Source organism: Megalopta genalis, chromosome 14 (assembly GCF_051020955.1).
Source record: "Megalopta genalis isolate 19385.01 chromosome 14, iyMegGena1_principal, whole genome shotgun sequence".
NCBI lineage: Eukaryota > Metazoa > Arthropoda > Insecta > Hymenoptera > Halictidae > Megalopta > Megalopta genalis.
This window is the reverse complement of record NC_135026.1, coordinates 3,481,100-3,507,174: the sequence shown is the minus strand read 5'-3', so window position 1 is coordinate 3,507,174 and position 26,075 is coordinate 3,481,100. Positions and strand designations below refer to the sequence as shown.

Here is a 26,075-nt window from a genome sequence, read left to right as displayed (position 1 = left end):
TACACAACATTACTCTTCAACATTGTTACACAGCACTGCTATCCAACATTGTTACACAACATTGCTATCCAACATTGTTACACAACATTGCTATCCAACATTGTTACACAACATTGCTATTCAACATTGGTACACAACATTGCTACACAACATTGCTATTCAACATTGTTACACAACATTGCTGTTCAACATTGTTACACAACATTGCTGTTCAACATTGTTACACAACATTGCTGTTCAACACTGTTACACAACATTGCTGTTCAACACTGTTACACAACATTGCTCCCCAACATTGTTACACAACATTGCTCCTCAACATGGTTCTGCAACTTTGTTACACCAAATGAAGAGAAAGTACCTTTAAAAACCCCATAAAACGAAATTTAATTACTGAAATCGTCTTGAATACGCCCCGAGATAGTCTTAAATACAGAAGTATACGCTATGAACTTGAGATCACGCCGCTATTCACCGTTGCAGCGTGCACGTTTAATCCGCGGACGTACATCGGGACAAATGATATAATGCGCATGCATATTCATGAAAACTTGATGCGAAGACCACGGGGCTCGTTTACTCGATTGTTTGGCGACACCGCCGTACCGCGCCGGGCTGCGAAAATCTCATTATTTCCGTGCACATGACGGAGTAAATCGCTCGGATACTATAGAACTAGAGAATAACTACGAGAGAGAGAGAGAGAGAGAGAGAGAGAGAGAGAGAGAGAGAGAGAGAGAGAAAGAGGGAGAGAAAGTGAGAGAGAGAGAGAGAGAGAGAGAGAGAGAGAGATAACCGTCTTTAACAGGCTTTCAAAAGGCCGTAGCGAAATTAGGGGAATTTGCCTAACCTTGGCGACTTCCACGCTTGAATAATCCTCCAAATGATTTCCTGATGTCTTTAACGATAGCGAGTATAGTTAATCTTTCGTGACGATGTTTAAGATCCGATTAATTGTTTATTTATGTTGTTAAATATTTTTTCCGTTGATCTTGACAAACAGATGATATGTATTTATTAATAATAATAAATGCTTGTAAATGTGAAATTTTGAAATTTTTACAGCAGCTTTACTTATCTTTTTATTTATTTTTCATTTTATTTTATATTACTTGTATTATTTGTATCATTTACATCATTTATATCATTTATGTCAATTTATGTCATTTATATCATTTATATCATTTATATAATTTATATCATTTATATCATTTATATCATTCATATCATTCATATCATTCATATCATTCATATCATTTATATCATTTATATCGTTTATATTATTTACATCACTCATTTTTATTTTATTTTTATTTAATAAAATAAATGAATGTACAGTAGTTCGTATCAATCATTCCCTGTTTTTTTCCTCAAGCATCAAAACATTTCTGAACCATAATTTTCGCAAACTCGATCAACTTTTTCCCACGCGACCGAGTAAAATGCGCAAGTTCGTTCGGTACGCAGCGCGTGGAGAAAAAACCGTGGCCGTCCGGAGACGACGGAAATCTTAATTAAGAAAATTGATCGAACCCGCCTGTCAGATTTCCCGCGAAGCATGGAAATCTTTTCCACGCGGCGCCGCAGCGGGACTTATTGAAACTTTTCCTATTACCACTGTCAGAGTCTGATTTCTCGTCGACGCGTGGCACACGCTTCGTCTCGCGCGACGGGAAGCATTTTTTCACCGCTGTCGACCGAAAATCGAACTATTAAACCGGGAGCAATTCTGTGTACACGACGAAATGCTACACAATCATCGCAATCAATGAGAAACGCTGCACGTAAAATATCGGCTGTATTTTCCGGCAGATTTCGCGTGATTTTCACTGCTGAACGAATTCACGTTGCTTTTCGCAAGGCGCATTTCCGGCTGGCATTTAACGCGTGAATGGATTTTGGAGGATAATGCGTGGCTAGATGTTTGTGTTATTAATGTTATCTGATTATAGGGAAGATAGAAATAAATAAAAAATACGTTGAAATATTTCCGATATTATTGTGTTATAATAGTCTTAATATTATATAAATAATAGGTACTAATAAATAAAAATATTATGTTAAAATACTCTTAATATTGTATAAATTATAGGTACTAATTAATGAAGGATATAATATTAATATTATATCTAATATATATATATATATATATATATTGATATAATATATAATTTAATATATTTTATATAAAAATAGTATCAATGTTATATAAATACTAGGTACTAATAAATGAAGAAATATTATTATGTTATAATACTCTCAATATTGTATAATTGATAGCTACTAATTTTTTTTTATGAAGGATATTATATATTAATATAATATATAATTTAATATATATATATATATATATATTATGTGAAAATAGTATTAGTATTATATAAATAATACGTACCAATAAATAAAAACATTATTATGTTAAAATACCCTCAATTTTATATAAATAATAAGTAATATATAAAAATATATTATAATAAATATAAATAATATAATATATAAATACATATAAAATATATAAATAATAAGTACAAATAATCAGTGTCAATATCACACGAATAACAGGACTTCGTTTAAACAAATGAATAACTTTGTTCATAGAATCCTATCGGAGCGTGCGATTTAATTCGTCAGTTATTAGAACATTCGCGCATCGAGTTCGCCAAGAGATCCTCGCGTTCCCGAACGGAATTCCGGAAGTTCGAACGGTACACGGTGGAATTTTGCAAGTACTACGTATCTGTGAAGCAAAACGGAGGCGGCGAAGTATTAACGCAAATCTGTTCGCGCGAATTAATTGAAACGAATGCGCGCCGGAAACTGGCGGCGAAACAGGGGGGTTGGAGGGGATGAAAAGACAGTCAGTCGGAATTGGAAATTATAGTTACTTAATATAAACGAACACTCGGTTATTTTAAATATTTTGTTTTAAATATACCTTCGCTGTTTAGATAGTCGAATTTCCAGGACGAATATCGAGCCACATTGGGCCACGATGCAAATTCCGCAATATCGCGTGCAGCGCAGGCGACGAAACGTAAAAGTTTAAATAGGACGCTGATGTTTTATTTATCCACGTTGACGACGGTCGCGGGAATGTTCTTTCAGATGCTCCGAGAGAGAGAGAGAGAGAGAGAGAGAGAGAGAGAGAGAGAGAGAATGTTGAAAGGAAACCGTCGTGGCACCACGCATTCAAATGTCTGTAAATGCGTTGGAAAATTTTTTCTGGGATTCATACTAGCGTAGATTTGAAGACTGCAGTTTTCTCTTTGAAACGAGTCATGGTTGATCGTTGTACGATTTTTTTTCGCGAAGTTATGACAGTTTGAACGTCGATAGGTTTTTGGGGATTGGAAATGTGAAGCGATTTTTTGGGGAATTTGTTACTGATGATATAATTGTTAACAATGCAACATTGTGTATATATATATATTAACAATGCAACCTTGTGAATATATATTGACAATGCAACATTGTTTATATATTTTGACAATGCAACCTTGTTTATATAATTTGACCATACAGTCTGGTTCATATATTTTGACAATGCAACATTGTGGATATATTGATGTTGTTTATATATAATTGTAATGCAACATTGTGGATATATATATATTGACAATGCAACGCTGTGAACATATGATGACAATGCAACCTGGTTTACATATTTTGATAATGCACCATTGTGGTTATATTGATTATGCAACATTGTTGGTATATAAATACAATGCAAGATTGTTCAGACATAATGGCAATGTAATATTGTGAATATGTTTTGGCAATGCAACATTGTGAATGTATTGATGATGCAATATTGTTCATATATAATAGCAATGCAAGATTGTGAAGACATGTTGACAATGCAACATTGTGAACACATTACCACTGTAATATTATACCTACATCATCAAAGCAACATTCTGCATACATCGTGGAATGTCCTCTCAAACGCGAACCGTTACATCACTAAACACAATGTTGCAAGGAAAACATAGCGGCTAGCTGAACCAAACCCCCCCCCCTTCACAATAGCCGCCGAAACTTCGGATCCTAACCAGAATCAAGGTGGCTTGTCTCCGCTCTGTAACGTCGAGCACTATTAGAACGACTGTTGGCCGTTCGCGAAACTTCAGCGGACGTTACTAATTGCAAGACGCACCGAATACCTCGGCTAGTCAGAGTTATTCTATTAAGCAGAAGGATTCACTATCAAAAGCATCTTCCCAGCGCGTATGCTATGGAATTTGCTTCTATTAGACTCGTGATTCTTGGAATTCCGGGATGAGACATAGCAACAGTGATTAATTAATAATCAAGAAATCTTCTTTTGTACCAATTATCTGAAATCTACGATATAAACGGAGAAACGGATGCGCCAATTTTGCAGCAGCCAGCTGTTATTTAATCACTATTCTACTCTTGTAAACATTTTCTAATTTATTATACTTTATCATATTATTATTATAATATTTAATAATATAATAACACAATATAATTATAATATAATATAATAAATATAATTATAACATTATATAATAATATAATATGATTATAATATAATATAATAAATATAATTATAATTATAACATAATATAATCAATATAATTACAATTATAATATAATATAATCAATATAATTGTAATTACTAAATATGTTTATATTAAATTACATTATATTAATTATATAGTAATATATACGATATATTATATTAAATTCAACTATATTACATTATTAAATATGATTATATTAAATATGCTTATAATGATAATATAATTAATATCACAACAACTATCATGTTTATCAAAAACTAAATCAAGGAGAACGCAAAAACATACAAAAATCCTCCCAATGTCAATATTGTATTACAAATCGCCTAATCGATTCTAGCACGTGTGTATAAAGCTGTCATATCGTTGCATCCGCTTCTCGGCAATGATGCGGCAGTATTCCGCGCGTAGCATCGGCTCTTTCGCAAAGTGCCGAGGTCGGAATGCTCCGTGCACCGTGCAGAAATAGCTGACACCTTGAACGTAGCGCGCGTTCGGCGGAATAATCGCACGCGAAAAATGTCTATCGTTTCTTTTCCGGACGTTGCGGGGCCACGGCTCAGACAATGGTGAACGCCAGAAAGAGCGCCCGCGGCGAGGGACCAGCGAGACCGCGGATTGATGAACATCGTAAGCAATCAGATGCGTCTCGGCGCGAGATCTAGGCCCTTTGTTCCGCCGGCGAGTGTAACAAAACCTCGTTACAACAATGGGAATCGATTCCGACGTTGCTGCTCCGCGCGGAGAAGGAAACGCGTCTGTCGGCGTCTGCGATCGGCATATCGAGGCAACATGTGCCCGATTGCGACAGTGCTGTGCATTCGTATCTGTCAATCGAATCGAATCTTTTTTCTCATTAAAGCAACGGTAAATAAATAAATCAGATTCGCGCTGGAAAATATTCCAGTGCGGGAGAAAGTCTCGATAAAAATCGGCCGACTTTGACCGACGATAACTCTGCGAAAAAGCGTCGCGAGATGACGACGCTTTTTTTAAATTGAAGCTTGAAATCTCCGCTTTGAGACAGCTTTTCTCAATTTTAAGTACGACGCACCCTCGCCGCTGTAGTCATTTAAACATAACCATGGGAAAACCAACCCCTTCCGGATGGGATCTACAAGGGTCACTTTGAAGCGCTGTAACTTCGCGAGAAAAAATCGCAGCGGCGTTTGTTTTTGCTTGAATCGAAGAGGAAGGATCGGTCTTTGTCTTACAGTGAACGGAATCTCGGAAAAAAAATTTTTAGAGTCTGTGCGTTTCGTTAAACTTGGTAGTTCTTAGTATGGCAGCGCAGAAAGGGGTAGTTTTTCTTTGGTTACATTTAAATGGTTGCCGAATTGCGAGGGCGTATGATACTTGAAATCGAAGACGGTGCCCGAAAGAAGAGATTTCAAGCTTTAATTTGAGAGAAAAAACGTCGTTATACGATGATTTGTCGCGTAGCTATCGTCGATCGAAGTTGATTAAATTTTTCGCAAAAATTTATCTAGGCTACGATATTTTTCGGCGGTGGGTTCGGCAACCCTTAAACATAATTTATTATATATATTTTATTATATATTATTATATATAATATATTTTGTTATTATATATATTTATTTATAATATAAATCTTTTATTATTATTATATATAATAAAATATATCGTACTAATAATAAATAATTATAAAATAATTATAAAATAATTTTATGTTAGTTACATAATATAACATATTTTTTATAATTCGAACAACCGCTGAATTTGTTGGCAGTTTGTTGATACAATTGCGTGAATGCGTCGATTCGGTCGATGCTTACTGAATGGTCGCGATCAAATTTTCAGTCACGTTTTCTGTTGGCTTTTCACTGGCAGCGCGCGTCGCCGCCGATTCGACGGTCAGCAATTTCAACAGCTATTATACGAACTCTTCCATAAACAGAATTCCCAATCGTGCCGTAAAAAGCTCCGTTTTATTTACCTGTATTATTCGATTCCGGTTTCAATTTTCAAGCTCGCCAAAAAGCGATGTCTTCTTCCTACTTTTTTTTTGCACAGTTTTTCCATTCGACGTTGTTTTCGAAAGGGTTCGAGCACCGTTCGAGGGGGTTCGTTAAGGTTCAATCATTTCCCGAAGCAACTTTGGAAATCCGTTCTGGCCAATACGCCGCGTCCTCGAATGCATAATTCAGCGCAGAGTGGCGTTACACGGTGCGCTGCAAAGTGATTGAATGCCTTTGTTGCTGCGACGATCGCTGTGCCGCATTGACTCTGTCGGCCTTCTTCAAATAAATTAATAGCCGCGCAGTGGTCCGGTTCGCAGAATTCACCTACAAATTGTTATAACTTTCGAGCGAACAGAGATATCGCGATGGAATTTTCACCGAAAATAGTTAAAAAATAGCGATTCTTAGCTGGCGACGATTAAATATTTTTTGCATTTGTTAAACAGTAAATTTCAATAATTTTTTATTGATATTTTCGAGTTAAAAAAAAATCATTTGAATGTAATTTTGCAAAATAATTTTTGCTTTATGAACGTGTATCTCATATTTATATTTTATATCGTTTTACGGAACACGTTCGCAAAAATGTTATGTTTTATAAAATTTTTAATTTATTGTAACCTTCGCAAGATTTGCAATTTATCATGGCATTTGTAGAATTTTATACCGTTTAGAATGTTTGCAAAATTTTATATAATTTTATAAAAATTTTTATTGAATTTTATACAATTTTATACAAAATTTTATAACTTATATTTTATATTATTAACTTATTATACTAATCGAAGCCGTCGCGAAATTGCAAGCTTATCGGCGAGCCGTTTTCTGGGTAGAAACAAGTTCTTTCTGAAAATGATTTAGTCTTGCATTATCTAACGAGCTTGTTAGCTTGGAGCGACCATTTATCACTGCGCCACTGTCAAGGATCGTATTTGCACCGGCTTACGAACCTGTCATACCGGTTGCCGTTTCTAAGGAGCAGTTTCGTTTCGCTCGTCCATGCCAAACAGTTGTTGCAATTATTACAATGTCCGTCTAGGGACCTTGTTCGAATGCCAGTGAAAATAGTGCGACGGATACATCAAGAATCAGTGATTATTTCAACGTTAAATATTAAACGGGGTTGTAAATTTTCAAACACGAGTTTACATGGCCAAAAGTGTGTATAATATAATATTAAATATTATAATAATACGGTGATATAGTAGTATAGTGATATAGTGATATAATATTGTAATAATATAATAATATAGTAATATAGCGATATAATGATATATTAAGATAATATTTATAATAACATAGTGACATCGTGATATAATGGTTAATATTGTAATAATATAGTAATATAGTGATATGGTGATATAATGATATATTGATATGATACTATAATAATACAATAATATAATAACATAGTAATATATTATACTATAATATATTATATATGATATTATACTATAATAATATAGTGATATAGTGATATAATGCTGACATAATATAATAGTATATTAATATAGTAATATACTAATATACTGATATTGAGATATAATGATATGATACTGTATTAATATAATAATATAATGATGTAGTAATATAATAGTAATAATATAGTAATTTAGTGATGTAGTGATATAATGCTGACATAATATAGTAATTTAGTGATGTAGTGATATAATGCTGACATAATATAGTAATTTAATGATGTAGTGATATAATGCTGACATAATATAATAGTATATTAATGTAGTAATATAGTGATTTACTGATATTGTGATATAATGATATGGTACTGTAGTAATATAATAATATAGTGATATACTGATATAATGCTGGTATAATATAACAGTATATTAATATAGTAATATAGTAATTTACTGATATTATGATATAATAATATGATACTGTATTAATATAATAATATAATGATGTAGTAATATAATAGTAATAATATAGTAATTTAGTGATGCAGTGATATAATGCTGACATAATATAATAGTATATTAATGTAGTAATATAGTAATTTAGTGATATAGTGATATAATGCTGATATAATATAACAGTATATTAATGTAGTAATATAGTAATTTACTGATATTGTGATATAATAATATGATACTGTATTAATATAATAATATAGTGATGTAGTAATATAATAGTAATAATATAGTAATTTAGTGATGTAGTGATATAATGCTGATATAATATAATAGTATATTAATGTAGTAATATAGTAATTTACTGATATTGTGATATAATAATATAATAATATAATACTGTAATAATATAATAATATAATAATATTGTTATATTATATTATTATATAATAATATAACGCTATAATAATATAGTAATATAATAGTACACAAATATGTATAGTAATACACAATACTTTATTATCATATAACTGAAAGAGTCGGTTAATATTATGCAAACCAATATTGTTACATCTTGAGCATTCTAAACAATTTCCCTTCTCACGAAATACAAAAGATTTGCGTCCCGAACGGAACAAAACAATGATATAACTCTGTGAAAAATCATGCGCCTGTTAAAATGAAACAGCTCTCGAAAATATCGAAAGCGTGGCAATGCTTTAAAACCGATACAATAAACAACCACTTATCTCATTTAGCGCAGCTGCCTATTGAAATCATTCGCAGGCTTACGATCGAAAATTTCAACAAATATGTCAACACCGCGAGCAAAAAAACCCTGCGGCAGAATCTCGTAGCAATTGTTTTCCACAGATTTACGCGCGCAGTTATTCGAGCAAATGTATCGTCATTTAAACAAACTGTACCCCTCCCTCGCGAAAATTGTTGGCCGTTTTTTCTTCCACCGTGCAATTCCAGTAACAGTGGAAATTACGTAACACGTCTGATTTATACACGACCCATTACCTAGATTTATGCCAACTTTTTTCACGTATTTCCACGTTTCTCTCGCTGTCTCTCTCTGTCTGGACGTTCATTAATATCATTCTTAAAAGCGCGCGATAGCTGCTTTGTGAAAATACTTACTCCACTTTGCAGATGAGGCTACAAAGGATAAAGTAATTATGCATGGTCAGAGGACCGACATGACGCGTGTCCACCCCCCGTCTCGGTCCCGTTACACCTTCTCTTAAGTAGCGTTCAGGCTCAGACGGTCGATATATGTATATTGTCGATATAATATTGTCGATATTATTGAACGTTCACGGCACAGATTGACGCGTTCTCGATAATGTTGCACGTACCGGGAAAACGCAGTTTGGGAACGCACGGTGACAGTATTGCGATCATAATGCACGGTCGCGACGGCTGCGTTAACTATATATTCACAATGTTGCTTTAATAATATATCCATGATATTGCATTAATATTATATTCATGATGTTGCATTAATATTATATGTATGATGTTGCATTAATAATATATTCAGAAGGTTGCATTAATAATATATTCGCAATGTTGCAGTAATAGCGTATTCATAATGTTGCATTAATAATATATTCACAATATTGCGTTAATAATGTATTCAGAAGGTTGCATTAATAATAAATTCACAATGTCGCATTAATAATATATTCACAAGGTCACATTAATAATATATCCACAAGGTTGCATTGATAATATATTCACAAGGTTGCATTAGAATTATATTCATGGTGTTGCATTAATAATATATATTCACAAGGTTGCATTAATAATATATTTATAATGTTGCAGTAATAATATCTTCACAATTTTATATTTTCAATATATATCCACAATTTTGCATTTTCAATATGCATAATACATAATATTTCCTTAATAATATGCTCCCAATTTTGCATTTTCAATATATATATCCACAATATTGCAGTCCTAACATATTCACAATGTTTTATTAATAATATATCCACAATATCGCCACGCAAATATATTTTGTCAACATTCCACGAATAATCCCAAATCTCGAAAGCCCGTCGCTACTCAAACTCTCATAACTCTGTCCAAAAAAACCGAAAACCAACGAACCATGAATCATTTCAAAGCCGAAGCTTCGATCTTCAAATCCTTCCTAACCAAACTGCCCCCCGCCCCCCAATAAAATATCCACCACTTCCACAGACATTCGAATCCGTACCAACTTGAAGAATAAAAAACGACTCCCTCTAAAAAAAAAAGAAAACTACTCCCCTCACACTAATTTAAATTAAATTAAATATTAATTTAAATAAAACCCGGTATCTTCGTTAGAATTCAAGAAGCCGAGCAACACCATCGACGTCTCCGCGCATCGATCGCCGCACCTCCAATAAAACCGCAGCCATAAACGGTCCCATAAATCCCCGAATTCTCGAAGCAGTTTCGCCGGTCGTCGAGTCGCGTCGTGAATGCCTCGCGGCGCACAATAGTCGAAAAATAGGACCGAATAGAAAGAGGGAACGAGAGCGGGGGTTGAGAGGAAGGCTGCTCTATCGGCGGGCGAACGAGGCCCGGTCATTATTCAAACGTAAATTTCCGGAAACGAGCAAAGTCGCGCGCGTAGATGGAAACCGGCGCGGGGTGAGAATCGAGGCGCGCGGATCGGCGCCGGAACAGCTGGCAGGGTCACGGAGAGCGCAGGTTCGACGATGATCTCCTTCCACGAGGAAAAGCCCGCGGAAGACTGCGCGCCCCACCGCGCGGGTCCTGACGAACCAACGACATTTCGTCGCGAGTGCTCGGAAAGCGCGGATCTGCGCGACACGCCGGCCGATCGCGGCGCCTGGATCCGTCGATCCTCGAGTGAACCGGAAATCCCCGTGCCCGTACGCCGTCGAGGATCCTCCGCGCAGCATCCCTAATCGCAACGTAGTAGTCGAAAGGCGAAGGAAAAGCTAGCGATGCGAGAGCAAAGAAGGCGATTCGCGCGACACCGCTTCCAGCAACCGCAGTGATCCGATCGGATGTGGTATTGTGAACGAGATGTCGGAGCGATAAAGAAGTGAGTGACGCGAGGAAGAAAAGTGTCCCCCAGGCGCGGCAGTCCTTTGATCGGATCGCTGTCGACGTCCATACGTGTCGGCCGCAACTGGCCTAGCAGCGATTGTTGACAACGGGACCGGCCGTGGCAGCGAATGGTTGTGCGCGGTTTGTGCGGCATTAATCGGCGCTACACGTGACCCTAATCGAGGACTTGAAAGTCTAATCGCGGACGCGGCGTTCTCCGGACATTCGGACCGCCGTTGCTGAACGCCTTGGCAGCTGACTCGTTGTGTGGCTGTTTGGCTGAGTAGATGGCTTGATAGGTTGGTAGCTTGATAGGTTGATGAATTGATAGGTAGATAACTTAATAGGTAGCTAACTTGATAGATAGCTAACTTGCTAAGTAGCTAATTTTCTAGACAGCTGACTTACTAGATAGATAACTTATTAGGTAGCTAACTTACTAGGTAGCTAATTTACTAGGTAGCTTGATAGATGGCTAACTTACTAGAAAGCTAACTTATTAGGCAGATAACTTGATAGATTGCTAACTTATTAGGTAGCTAACTTGATAGATTGCTAACTTAATGAGTTGCTAACTTGATAGGTAACTAAATTGCTAAGTAGCTAACATACTAGGATAGCTTAGGTAGTTGACCTACTAGATAGCTAACTTACTAGGTTGCTAACTTGATAGGTTGCTTACTTGATAGATAGCTAACCTACTAGATGGCTAACTAACTAGGTAGCTAACTTGATAAGTTGCTAACTTTATAGGTTGCTAACTTGATAAATTGCTAATTCAATCGGTTTCTAATTTGTCCAGTTGCTAACTTGATAGGTTTCGAACTTGATAAGTTACTAACTTGATAGGTAGCTAACTTGCTAAGTAGCTAAGTTGATAAGTTGCTAACTTGGTAGGTTACTAGCTTGATAGATTGCTAACTTGATAGGTTTCGAACTTGATAAGTTACTAACTTGATAGGTAGCTAGCTTGCTAAGTAGCTAACTTATCAAGTAGCTAACTTACTAGATAGCTAACTCATTAGGTAGCTAACTTCATAAGTTTCTAACTTGATAGATTGCTATCTTGATAGGTTGCTATCTTAATATGTAGCTAACTTGATAGGTAGCTAATTTTCCAAGTAGCTAATTTACTAGGACAGCTAACTATTAGGTAGCTAACCTACTAGATAACTAACTTTCTAGGTAGTTAATTTGTTAGGTAGCTAATTTGATAAGTTGTTATCTTGATAGGTTTCTAACTTGCTAAGTAAATAACTTACAAAGTAACTAATTTACTATGTAGCTAACTTATTAAGTAGCTGACTTATTAAGTAGTTAACTTACTACCCAACTAAATTGTTGAATAGCTAACTTATTAGGTAGCTAACTTGCCAGGTAGTTATTTTGCTGAGTAGCTGCGTAGCTGAGTAGCTTACTTGCAAACTAATTAACTTGTTAAGTAGCTACATTGCTAGGTAGCCAACTTGCTAAGTAGATAACTGCCTTGCTAGGTAAACAGCTTACTTCCTGGGTAGCTAAGTTGCTGAACAGTTTACCTACTAAGTAGCTGACTTGCAAAGTAACTAGCTTAACGAGTAGTTAATTTACAAAACAACTAACTTCCTAGGTAGCTGACTTGTAGAGTTGGTAGCTTCGTATTTAGCTGTCTTAGTACCTAGCTATCTTGCCACCTGGTTGTCTTGATACCTGGCTATCTTGCTGTCTAGCTGTCTTGCTACCTGACTGTCTTGCTGTCTAACTGTCTTGCTACCTTACTGCCTTGTTATTTAGCTGTCTTGTTATCTAGCTGTCTTGCTACCTGGCTATCTTTCTACTTAGCTGCCTTAGTACCTAGCTATCTTGCTACCTGGCTGTCTTAGTACCTAGCTATCTTGTTACCTGGCTGTCTTGCTAACCGGCTGTCTTGCCACCTAGCTGTCTTAGTATCTAGCTATCTTGCCACCTAGCTATTTTGCTACCTAACTGTCTTGCTGTCTAGTTGTCTTGCTACCTAGTGCCTTGCTACCTAGCTATCTTAACTCCCAGCTATCTTGTCACCTTGCTGTCTTGTTACCTGGCTATTTTGCTCTCTAGCAGCCTTGCTACCTGGCTGTCTTGCTATCTATCCGTCTTGCCACCTAGCAATCTTGCCACCTAGCAGTCTCGCCACTTAGCTACCTTACCATCCAGCTACCTTCCCACGTAGCCAGCTTCCAAAGCAGCTAACTTGCCAAGTTATTATCTCACCAACTACCTATCTCTACAACTATCACCCTCGCCGAGTAGCTAACTCTCTAATCAACCGAGCCGAATCATCGAACCTCTCCGTCAGCAGGTCTCAAAACTAAAAATACCGCTTTCCAACCATCGGGTCAGCCAATTTCAAGATCCCTGGATCGTTCTCGAAAGCTACTTACAAGACCAGAACGTTTCGATCAGATCGTCTCGGAGCTGATTTTTACGAGCCGCTTGGCGCTTCCACGACCGCCACGATGTTACGTTCCCTGCCCGATGGTTAATCGACTCCATTACCGTAACGGTCCTGTGGACCAGGTGTCCCGCGAGCTAATAGGCGCAACGCTGCTGAAAATGACGGCGCAGTCCTGGTCGATCGTCGCATCTACGCAACCGGAATTCTGACTCTGATTGAAAGCCCTTTCTGTGCGACCAAACGATGCTCGGCTCGCGCTGATCCGGGCAGAGGGACACGGGAAATTAAGATCGTTCGCGCGGAAGCATCCGACTGCCGGGCAACGTCGTCCTTGGACTGCATGATCGATCTTCAAGTGGACGCCGGACCGATCGGTGAGTCGGCTTTATTCGCGCGCTTTATTTCGTGCAGCTGGCCTCCGGGGAAAGCTCTTGACACTGAAAGGGTTTCAATTATTTTCGGTGGCAATTCGATCATTGACAAGGTTCTTTTTGACTCCTTTTTTCACTCCTCCTGATAATTGGTAACCTTGACATTCGGACAATTTGTTGACCTTTTGACACTTGGACACTTCGTTGACTTTGACATTTGGACACTTTATTGACCTTGGCGTCGGCCATCGGATTCCTGAGGTCATTCGAAGCAACTTTTTCCTTTGCGAAAATGTTCTACGAGGCGTCGTTTACGAGTTATCGACGAAAAACATACGGCGCCACGCCCCCACAAGTCTTCACTCCACCCTCGCACTCTAATTGGTCCGCGTATTTTGCTGATATTTCGTAAACGAAGCCTCGTAGAACATGTTCGCTAAGGAAAAAGTTGCTTCAAATGACCTCAGGAATCCCCCATTTCCGGATTGCGAGGCAGTTTTGGAACACCGTGTATAACGATGACTTCGACGTAAATTCGATCCACTGCATCGGTTCGATTGCTGTATAAAATCGTTTGCTACATTATTGACATGAATTCGATGCACTGTGTCGTCTCGATGCAAAGCGATTCAGCTATTTTCTGGTAGTTCGTTACGTTTTTCCGTTCCACGAGAATTTTAATTCGCTGGTTCGGATTAGCAGCCGGAAGATATCAGAGAGGCAATCGCGAAGCCGAGACGGTGTTTCGTTGGTCACGGGCAACCTCGATTAAATAAACTCACGTTTCATTTCCGTCGTGTTTTGCATTCTTTCTTTCGTGAACATCGACGCTTACGACACTCCGTGATGTTAATTATACACAACTCCGTGATACCGGAGTTCACGGATGCGTCTGAAAAAAAAATTTCGCGGATCACCGCGGCAAACGCTTAATAAATCGCCGAACAAATCGATCCGGGATTGACAATTCTAACCCTTCGCCCTACAAACACGTCTGAGAGACGTGGTCGGGTGATCGGGCCAGAGGTGATTATCACGTCTGAGAGATGTGGTCAAAAAATCGGGTCAGAAGTGATTTACTACGTCTGAGAGACGTGGTCAAAAAATCGGGTCAGAAGTGTTTTACCACGTCTGAGAGACGTGGTCAAAAAATGGGGCTAGAAATGATTGCTCCGTCTGAGAAACGTGGTCAGATAATCGAGACGGAAATAAATATCACGTCTGTGAAACGTGGTCAAAAAATCGGGCCGGAAATAATTCTTACGTCTGAGAGACGTGTTACAAAAATTGGGCCGAAAACAATTCTCACGACTGAGAGACGCGATTAAAAAGTCGGGCCAGAATTGATTATCACGTCTGAGAGACGTGGCCAAAAAATCGGACCAGAAACAATTCTCACGTCTAAGAGACGTGATACAAAAATCGAGCCACAAACAATTCTCACGTCTGAGAGACGTGGTCGAAGAATCGAGCCAAAAGAAAGAATTCAACGATAAGGGGCGCAGGTGTGGACAAAAAAATTGCATTAGGCTCACCGAGATTGGACAGCTGGCTCGGCCAATAATATCATTAGGATCTTGCGTCCCCTCGACAGTTTCGGGAGTCCGTTGAATTTCCAGCGAAAACACCGCTGAAGATTGCACGCGAAACAGTTCCGACGTTGAGCATCGTTGTCTTCGAACGAGCGTGTAACGTTCAACGTCGCCATGAATGTAAAAGTCCTACGAATTACCGCGTTGTTTCCGTCGCTGGTGAAACGGGCCCGGGACACGCGCTCGACTATTCCACGCTGGACGCGGTCGGAAACGCGAATGGTTCTAATTTATAGAAGAAGTTCATTTAAAACTTTCTCACAGACTGCATCGGAACGTGTCGAATCCCCTGAAATACTTCGAGAAATTTTGTCCTATTCGAATGCATGTTTGAACACTTTACGGCGATCACAAGATAGAATAAAATAAGCAGATTCATGCACATTTTTCTCGGGCACAATTTGTAGACAAACTGGCGCATCGTGGAAGACCCCGGATGAAGCGACTTCGTTCGAATTCGTCGCGCGTAACCGAATAAATTCGCCGCGATATCGTAGCCGGAGCTGAACGCGTGTATCTCTGTGTTCCATGAAAAATCGTCCGCTAGTGCGATCCGTAGCGGTTCATGAGCTTCGGGGTTCGAGGCGTTGCGATTCCTCGGACGAACAGGCGCCGCCTCGGGGTCTCTGTTTCCGAGATTGTATTTTCGTGTTCGGCGATATTGGAATGTTCGATTCCGCGCGATAATGCGATCGTCGGATGGCGTTTTGTGAATCGTTTCCGCGCGTGGAAAATAAATCCCGATGTCCGAACAATTTCCGCGGATTCGAAGCGATTTTACTCATCCCTTGCGCCATCGTTATTTTTTTTTTAATGATAAGTGATAATATTAAATGGTTGGGCGAAGGGGATGATTTATATTTATTGTATGCCCAGATCGATTTAAATTGCTGAGTCTCGATGGTAGACAAAAATTGATTATACTATATATATTTATTATGATATTTATTATACTATATTTATAATAAATATAGTATAATAAATATATATAATAAATATATTTATAATAAATATAGTATAATAAATATCATAATAAATATATATAATATAATAAATTTTTGTCTACCATCGAGACTCAGCAATATATATATATATATATATATATATATATATATATATATATATATATATATATATTCATTATTCTATTTATTATATTATTGAGTATACTATATATATTCATTATATTATTTATTATACTATTTTTCATACTATTGAGTATACTATTCAGTATACTATTCATTATACTATATTTATTATATTATTGAGTATACTAATTATTATACTATTGAGTATACTATATAGTCATTATGTTATTTATTATACTATTTATTATACTATTTATTATATTATTTATTACAGCATTGACTATACTATTCATTACACTATTTATTACACTATTTATCATACTATTTATCATCCCATTTATTACAGCACTTATTGCACCAATAATACAAGATTTCAGTTTCCGATTTAACAGTAAATTTTCTACTAGTCATTTCCGCAAAAGTCTGGAATTTTGAAACGAGTCACATATCAGAGGATGCAGTTCAAGCAATTCAGAGTGATCTCACGGAACGGTCCTTTATTTCAATTTCTCGTTCAAAACAGAATAGTGTTACACGACGGATTAAATTCCCTCGCTCACCAATAAAACGGGGAGGAACTTTTGTTGCGAACAGAACTGCCTTGCAAAACACTTCACATTTCAGACGATCCTACGACCACTCGAAGTCTAGACTTTCCACGCTTTGCTGTCCAAAGTGCTTCAAGTGATATGGAATCCCGGGGCTTTTTCATTTGTTCTTCCGTCGCGCACTCGAAACCATCCAAGACCGTCCCAAATAACTCTTGATATACATATATTGTCGGAGTCGCCGTCTCGAACGACTATCGTTTATGCGAAAAAACGTTATCGTTACGTCATTTTTAAAAAGTTCGCGCGAAATTACCGAATGTAATTGCGATCAACTGGATTAATTGGAAATTAATTCTTGGATAAATTGCAGCAGTGTTAATCATTAATAAATAAGTTCGAGATCTTTGTTTATTGTCAAAATCATGCTACTTTATCAATTTAGTAATTTCTTTTTAAAAAGGCACCTAACCTAGACCTAACTCAGCCCTAACTTAGACCTAACTCAGCCCTAATCTCTAGACCTAGCTCATTCCTAATCTAGACCTAACTCAGCCCGAACTTAGATCTAACTCAATTCTAATCGAAACCTAACTCAGACCTAATCTAGACCTATCTCAGCCCTAATCTAGACCTGACTCAGACCTAATCTAGACCTAACCCAATCGTAATATAATAGATCTAACGCAGCCCTAATCTAGACCTAACTCAGCCCTAACCTAGACCTAACTCAGCCCTAATCTAGATCTAGCTCAGTCCTAATCCAGACCTAACTCAGACCTAAACGTCGAAATCGATGTGCTACTCCCTTTGCTGCATAGTTATCTTGTATCAACGGTGATAAACCCAGTGTAGAAACGTATAAACACAGTGGTTTCGTAAATCGCGGAAAAAGAAATCCACGGAACGAGATAAACTAGTAGGAAAAGCGAAACGTACGCTGCGAACATTTGTTGTTTCTGTAACGCACTAAATCAGCCGACACGCAATTACACCAGTACCTTATTTCGTTGAAAAAATACTCATTTCATTGGTGCACGGGGTACATTTATGGGTGGGCCACGCTTTTGACAAAATAAAAATGTATTGGGCTTTTTCGAATAGAGTTCAGTTCATTTTCTATTGAATATTATTCATTCGATTTACTTTTGAATACCATTCATTTAATTTTCTATTGAATACCATTCATTTATTTTTCTTTCGTATAGCATTCATTCGATTTACTTTTGAATATCATTCATTTATTTTTTTCGAATAGCATTCATTCGATTTTCTTTTGAATATCATTCATTTATTTTTTTCGAATAGCATTCATTCGATTTACTTTTGAATATCATTCATTTATTTTTTTCGAATAGCATTCATTCGATTTTCTTTTGAATATCATTCATTTAATTTTCTATTGAATACCATTCATTTATTTTTCATTCGAATAGCATTCATTTGATTTCCTTTTGAATACCATTCATTTAATTTTCTATTGAATACCATTCATTTATTTTTCTTTCGTATAGCATTCATTCGATTTACTTTTGAATATCATTCATTTATTTTTTTCGAATAGCATTCATTCGATTTTCTTTCGAATATCATTCATTTAATTTTCTATTGAATACCATTCATTTATTTTTCATTCGAATAGCATTCATTTGATTTCCTTTTGAATACCATTCATTTAATTTTCTATTGAATACCATTCATTTATTTTTCTTTCGAATAGCATTTATTTGATTTCCTTTTCGACACCATTCATTTAATTTTCTATTGAATACGATTCATTTATTTTTCTTTCGAATATCATTCATTTGATTTCCTTTTAGATACCATTCATTTAATTTTCTATTGAATACTATTCATTTATTTTTCTTTCGAATAGCATTTATTTTCTTTTCTTTCGAATTGTATTCATTTATTTTTCTTTCGAATACCATCAATTTGATTTTCTTCACACACATCAAAGAAAAATGATTGATCATTCATAAATTAAACTTCCAAAACAATCTCTTCCTAATTTCCACTTTTCCCACGTTCGAGCGTGCGAATGCCGAGCCATAATTAAACGCTTCTTTATGTAAATGAGATTAATGAAAAACTAAGTATATACTGCTTGCAAATTCACGAATCTCTATCTATTTATGATCTTGCAAATAAAAACCGAATGACAGCACATTTCCTCGAAAAAATTCGTACCAAATTACAACGATACAACGCAACATTTCGTGTGCCCAAAAATGTCCGTTCCTCGTTTCGGTTGAAAAATCGAGTTTTCCTTGTCCAATTTTACCTCGACTGGGTCGCCGTTCCACGGTCCTTTAAAAACGAGTCGGCTGACGATTCGCGGAGATAAACTTCGACAAAGATGCCCGGAGAATCGCGCGGAAGTCGAACTTTCGCGGACGCGGCTGCGTGCTTTAACTGGTTCGCTTTTGAAGCTCCGATAATCCCAGTTATTTCGAACTTTTTTGGTACGTCCCACTCGTCAAATTCCAACCGACGCTGCGTATCGAGACGGCAACGATGTTCAACCGAACTCGAACGGTTTCCTCGTGCCATAAATCTCAAGCTTTTTGGAAACTTTTCCGCGCGATCCTCGAAATCCCGAGGAAAATATGTTGCTACAAAACTCGCGCGTATACAATAAAATTGCCCTAATTGACGCTCGGATTGTCCACGAAAATTGACAATTTTATAGTTAAAATATATAACAATATATATGATACATTATATATAATAATGTATATGATACATTATATATAGTAATATATAATACATAACAATATACATAATGTGCAATATATAATAATATATATAATATATAATAATGTATAATAATACTTAAATAATAGTTATTATATAATTACTCGAGTAATAATAATTATTATTATTATATAATCACCTAAATAATAATTATTATTATTATGTAATAACTCAAGTAATAACAATTATTATTATTATATAATTACTCGAATAATTATTATTATCGTATCACCCATTCCCAAACTGAGACCACGATAATTTCAGAGGGGGGGGGGAGATCGGAACGAAAGATTCGCGAATCGTTTAATTACAGTTTCCGTCAAAGCGCAGTTTTTTTTTAATAGTAGAGGACTGCGAGGGACAGATTTGATTGAACGATTAAGAAATTCCTGGTGGCGGTTCTCGGAATTTCGCGTTCGCAATTCGGTACGTAAGCGGTGCGAAAACACTTTTATCGGGAAACGTGCGGATCCGAGGGATCCCCTACTGTTTGCTTCGCGTGTGTCCACGTCAATTTCGCTAATCGAATCGATAATATGGCGCTATCGAGACGATGAAAATTTCCGTTGGCATGATACACGGCGGTGAGTTTGAAAGGCGCGCCGGGAAATGGCAACGTCGTTGCGAAATCCGGACGATGAAAATTCTTCCCCTTCGTTTTCTTTGTCATCGCGATGTTTCATTTTTTGTGATTGCAGTAATGCTTGATTTCTTTATGGTTAGCTTGCTCCATTTCTTTGTGATTTTACGACTGTATTTTTTGTGATTATTGTACTTTATTTTCCTACTACTTTATTTCTCTGTGATTTTACTACTTTGTAATTATAGTACCTTCTCATTTTTCACAATTATACTGCTTCATATTTTTGTAATTTTACTACTTTGTATTTTTGTGATTATATTACTTCATATTTTGGTGATTATACTACTTCATATTTTTGTGATTACACTTCTTCATATTTTGTGATTACATTGCTTCATTTGTCGTGCTTGAATTACTTCATTTTTGTGATCACAGTACTTCATTTTTCACATTTACATTGTTTCATATTTTTGTGATTATACTACTTCATATTTTGTGATTACATTGCTTCATTTGTCGTGCTTAAACTACTTCATATTTTGTAGTTACATTGCTCCATTTGTCGTGCTTAAACTACTTCATATTTTGTGGTTACATTGCTTCATTTGTCGTGCTTGAACTACTTCATTTCTTTGTGATTATACTACTTTATTTTTGTGATCTCAGTACTTCATTTTTCACAGTTACACTGCTTCATATTTTTGTGATTTTACTGCTTCATATTTTTGTGATTTTACTGCTCCATATTTTTGTGATTATACTATTTCATATCTTTATGATTATAGTACTCCATTTTCCCGATTGTATTACTTCATTCTTGCAATTATGCTACTTCATATTTTTGCGATTGTATATTACTTCATATTTCTGGGATTATACTACTTCATATTTTTGTGACTATACTATTTCATATTTTTGTGATTATAGTACTCCATTTTCCCGATTGTATTACTTCATTCTTGCAATTGTGCTACTTCATATTTTTGCGATTGTATATTACTTCATATTTCTGGGATTATACTACTTCATATTTTTGTGACTATACTATTTCATATTTTTGTGATTATAGTACTCCATTTTCCTGATCGTACTACTTCATTTTTTGTGATTATACTACTTCATATTTTTGTGATTATATTTTTCTTGACTACACCACTTCATTTACTCGCGACCATGCTACGTCATTTTCCACAAGCGCGCTACTTTTTTGCAATTCCAGAAGAGTGACACTACAGTTTTTCGTGACCACGTTGTATCATGTTTTCATGATTACAGCTACATGATTTTATGAACGACGACGAAATGAATGCTGGCGAACTTTCCGGCGAAACGAGACCGCAGTTGCGTGCTCGCTGGCTCTAATTAAAACTCGTATAAAAAGATAAAATCGCATGGGGCGACGTTGCCAGTAATGGGTGGCAGCCCAATTAGATCATTGACGAACCTGAACCCACTTTTCAGGGATAAAGCGAACAACCTACTCGGTCCTATTTCCGTCGACGGTGTCCTAAGCGTGTCAAGCAATTTCCCACGACGCCGCTCGTAAACCTCGCTTGCCAAAATTCGAGTGAACCTGAACGCGCCCCATAAATACCGTTTACGATGTAATCCGTGGTTCAATTAAGACGTCGCAGTTTGCGGCTACGAATTAGGGTCCCCGGCTAAAGTAATTCGCCTTGCGCGAGACATGGTTGAATAGAAATACTTTGTTACTTTCGAGAAACAAATCGTGCGATTAGTTTAATCCTTTTTATTCGAATTCTGTGATTATTCCGATCGGCGTTTATGTTGAAAGATTTCTGATGAGTTTATTCCTTAATGTTTGACATTCGAACGATAATTATCTAGAGCAATATTTAATCTTATTTCACATTATTATTTTGCAAAAATAATTTAAGCCCTCGGGAGGATTCCTGGGATCATTTCAAGCAACTTTTTCCTCAGCGAAAATGTTCTACGAGGCTTCGTTAACGAGCTATCGGCAAAAACCGCGGACCAATTAGAGAGCGAGGGCGGAGCGAGAACGAGTGGGGGCGTGGCGCCGTACGTTTTTCTCCCATATCTCGTTAACGGAGCGACATTTTCGCGAAGGAAAAAGTTATTTCAAATGATCTCAGGAATGCTTTCAAGGACTTACAACATTTTTTGTCAAATGCACTGTTTTAATACACATATTTTTTAATACACTTTAATGCACTAATTTTAGTAATCATCCAGGGACAAATTATATTTCTCCATAATTTCATAAAATTGCCTAAGTTTCACGATTATTCTGCGAGTATTAATAATAGTCTAATATGCAATTCAATTTCGATCATATAATTAGCGTAACGAGCCGCTGCTCGGCGAAAGAACAGAAAATTGCCGTTGACGAATCACGATGATCGTTCATCTGAACCTGAACCTTGCGTGCAGAAACAAGACGCCTGTTAAAGTGGCCTTTGCTTGCCCGTATTACGTCGGCGAAATGGCATAATCGCGTTATTGAGCACAAAGTGCATATTGTCCGGAGGAGGCATGACCGTAACAAGGTACTGTCCCAGCATCTCCAATGATCGTGCAGCTGCAACATGTTACACCATAGACCGATGAAACGATTAAACCTGTGTACCTTATTTACGATACGCAACCTCCACTTGCCGCGTTAGTATCGGCCCAAAAAATATTCTCGTAGCGACAAGAGAACCCAACGATTTTTAATACAAAATTAATTATTTTAATTAATTAAATAAATTTGTGTCGAGATATTTATTTTCAAATACAAGTAACTGAAAGTACATGCCATTTTATTCGTGTTATTTAGGACACTAATAAGCTGCAATCTTTTTCAGTGTGTATACTCTAGACTTAATATAGACCTAACTCAGACCTAACTCGGACCTAACTCAGACCTGATCTATACTTTTTACATTCGAATTTACTTTTGCAGGTGCTTTTTTCAAATGCCTTGGACGTTATGAGGAGATCTCAGGTTTTATGGGTTTATGATAGGTGACATAAACTAGACCTAACTTAGACCTAACTCAGACCTAACCTATACTTTTTACATTCGCATTTTCTTTTCCAAATATTCTTTTTTCAAATGCTTTGGATGTTATGAGTAGGCTTCAGGTTTTATACATTTATGATAAGTGGCATAACTCAGACCTAACTCGGACCTAACTCAGATCTAACCTATACTTCTTACATTCGTATTTACTTTTGCAAATGATTTTTCAAATGCCTTGGACGTTATGAATAGACCTCAGATTTTGTGCGTTTATGATAGGTGACATTACCCAGACCTAACTTAGACCTAACTCAGACCTAACCTATACTTCATAAATTCGTATTTTCTTTTCCAAATGTTTTTTCAAATGCCTTGGACGTTACAAGAATACTTCAGATCTTATGAATTTATAATAACAATGCCTGGATTAAATGCAAAACAACAAAAACATTTAAACAATTTGAAAATATTATTGCAGTATTATGAGCTCATTGTGTGTGAAATTATTATTAAAATTATTAAACAGGAAACAAATGTCCTTTACTAATTACATAATCTTACGATTTACAATCTACTTATAAGTACAAGTTAGGTTAGGTCTCTGTTAGGTCTGCAGTTTCTCGCGAATATCTCGGAAACCGTTGCGGATAGAAATCTTCTCCAAAGGAAAAAGTTGTGTGTGTCAAGCCGTACGATATATCGAAACGCCAACAAAAACGGAGACGATGTTTCCAAATAATTACCAAAAATAATTCGCTTCTCATAACAACAAATGGTTCGCTCTTTATTAAAAAGTCATTGCACGCTCGTGCAAACAGTCAGAAATCACAGAAAATGTCCCCGGCATTTCGCCGTCGTTGAACTACATTTTATGAATATTTCCGTCATCGGGGAGCCTGCAGCGCCGGTGCAAAAAATCGCTGCGAATCGTACTCGTCGAGATTGCGACTGCCGCCGTGCTTGTCGTTGGTAAAACTTTCCGTGCTGGTAAAAATTCGAGACGACGCACAATATTAGATTCGCCATCGCAAAATTCACCGAAGAAAATGAGACGGGTAATCTGCAGGGACAAGGAATTATTAGAAATACGAAGGGTCCCTGATACACCGCCGTCACGGTGTCTTCCACGGGAGATAAGTTCTCGGTGTTTATCGCCCGAGGCATCCGGTCGCATTCGACGTCGCGAGTGGAAACGCGCTGCGGTAGAAATTATGGAAATACTCTGGAATGCTGAAAACAAGGCGTCAAAAATCGAGGAGAGAAACACTTTCGGCTCGGTGAGCCGAATTAGATTAGGAGCAACGAGAGTTAGGGTCGAGCGTGCTCGGAAGAACAAATTTCGATGTGCAGATTACACCGAGCCAAACGATTACAGCTGACCGAGTAAGACTTCGGTAACACGTGGCGATCTTGATAAAAAACGAAGCGACACGCCTGGAAAAGTAATGAGTTAGGTTCAAGCAAAATCTAAGAAATTTATCGAGTACAGCTTTTTCTTCCGGAAAAGCCTTGGAATTTTCTCTGCTTTATTTTCCATGTACAGGGTGGTAGAAAAAAAATTGCGTGACCGTTGCAGCTAATCTTGATCTCGATAGTTTAACGAGACAAATTTCAGGTTATTGTTGTAAGGTATAATTTGTTATGAACCATAATTTGTTAATAAACAATAATTTGTTGTAAAATATAATCTCTTGAGAAGTATATTCTCTGCGAAGTGTACATTGTATTAAAGTATAATTTGTTATAAGAATTTGTTGTAAAGTATAATTTGTTATAACCAATAATTTGATGTAAAGTATAATTTGATATAAAGTACAATATAATTTGCTGTAAAGTATAATTTGTTGTAAACTATAATTTGTTGTAAAGGACAACATACTTTAGTATAACTTGTTGTAAACTATAATTTGTTATACACTATAAATTGTTATAAACAATAATTTGTTATAACTAATAATTTGTTGTAAACAATAATTTGTTGCAAAGTACAATATAACTTGCTGTAAACTAAAAGTTATTATACACTATAATTTGCTATAAACAATAATTTGTAGTAAATTAGAATTTGTCGTAAACTAGATTCCATATCAAATAAATATCTTCGTACAGCAGATTGTTCTAAAATAAATCTATTAAAAAACAGTGTGCAAATAAAAAAGAAAGTATTGCACCGTGATCCGTGCATGCGATTATGTGAACGATCGGAGCCGGAAACGCGAGTGTAAACGAGTCGCTGGAGTGGGTAATTGAAAC

At 36.5% G+C, this 26,075-nt stretch overlaps 1 protein-coding gene across 9 annotated transcripts in view; it reads left to right on the top strand.

Annotated features, from left to right (window-relative positions):
* Nucleotides 1-11,187: 11,187 nt before the first annotated feature.
* LOC117225746 (RYamide receptor) overlaps nucleotides 11,188-26,075 on the top strand; it is a 32,053-nt gene continuing 17,165 nt past the window's right edge. The window contains exons 1-2 of one of the 9 annotated variants that reach the window (XM_033479478.2): nucleotides 11,188-11,622; nucleotides 13,799-14,268. The gene's annotated coding sequence lies outside the window, so the exon portion shown is untranslated. Of the gene's footprint in view, nucleotides 11,781-12,531; nucleotides 14,269-26,075 lie in introns of those variants that run through there. The other 8 variants (XM_033479477.2, XM_033479479.2, XM_033479476.2 and 5 more) reach the window with 8 other exon arrangements.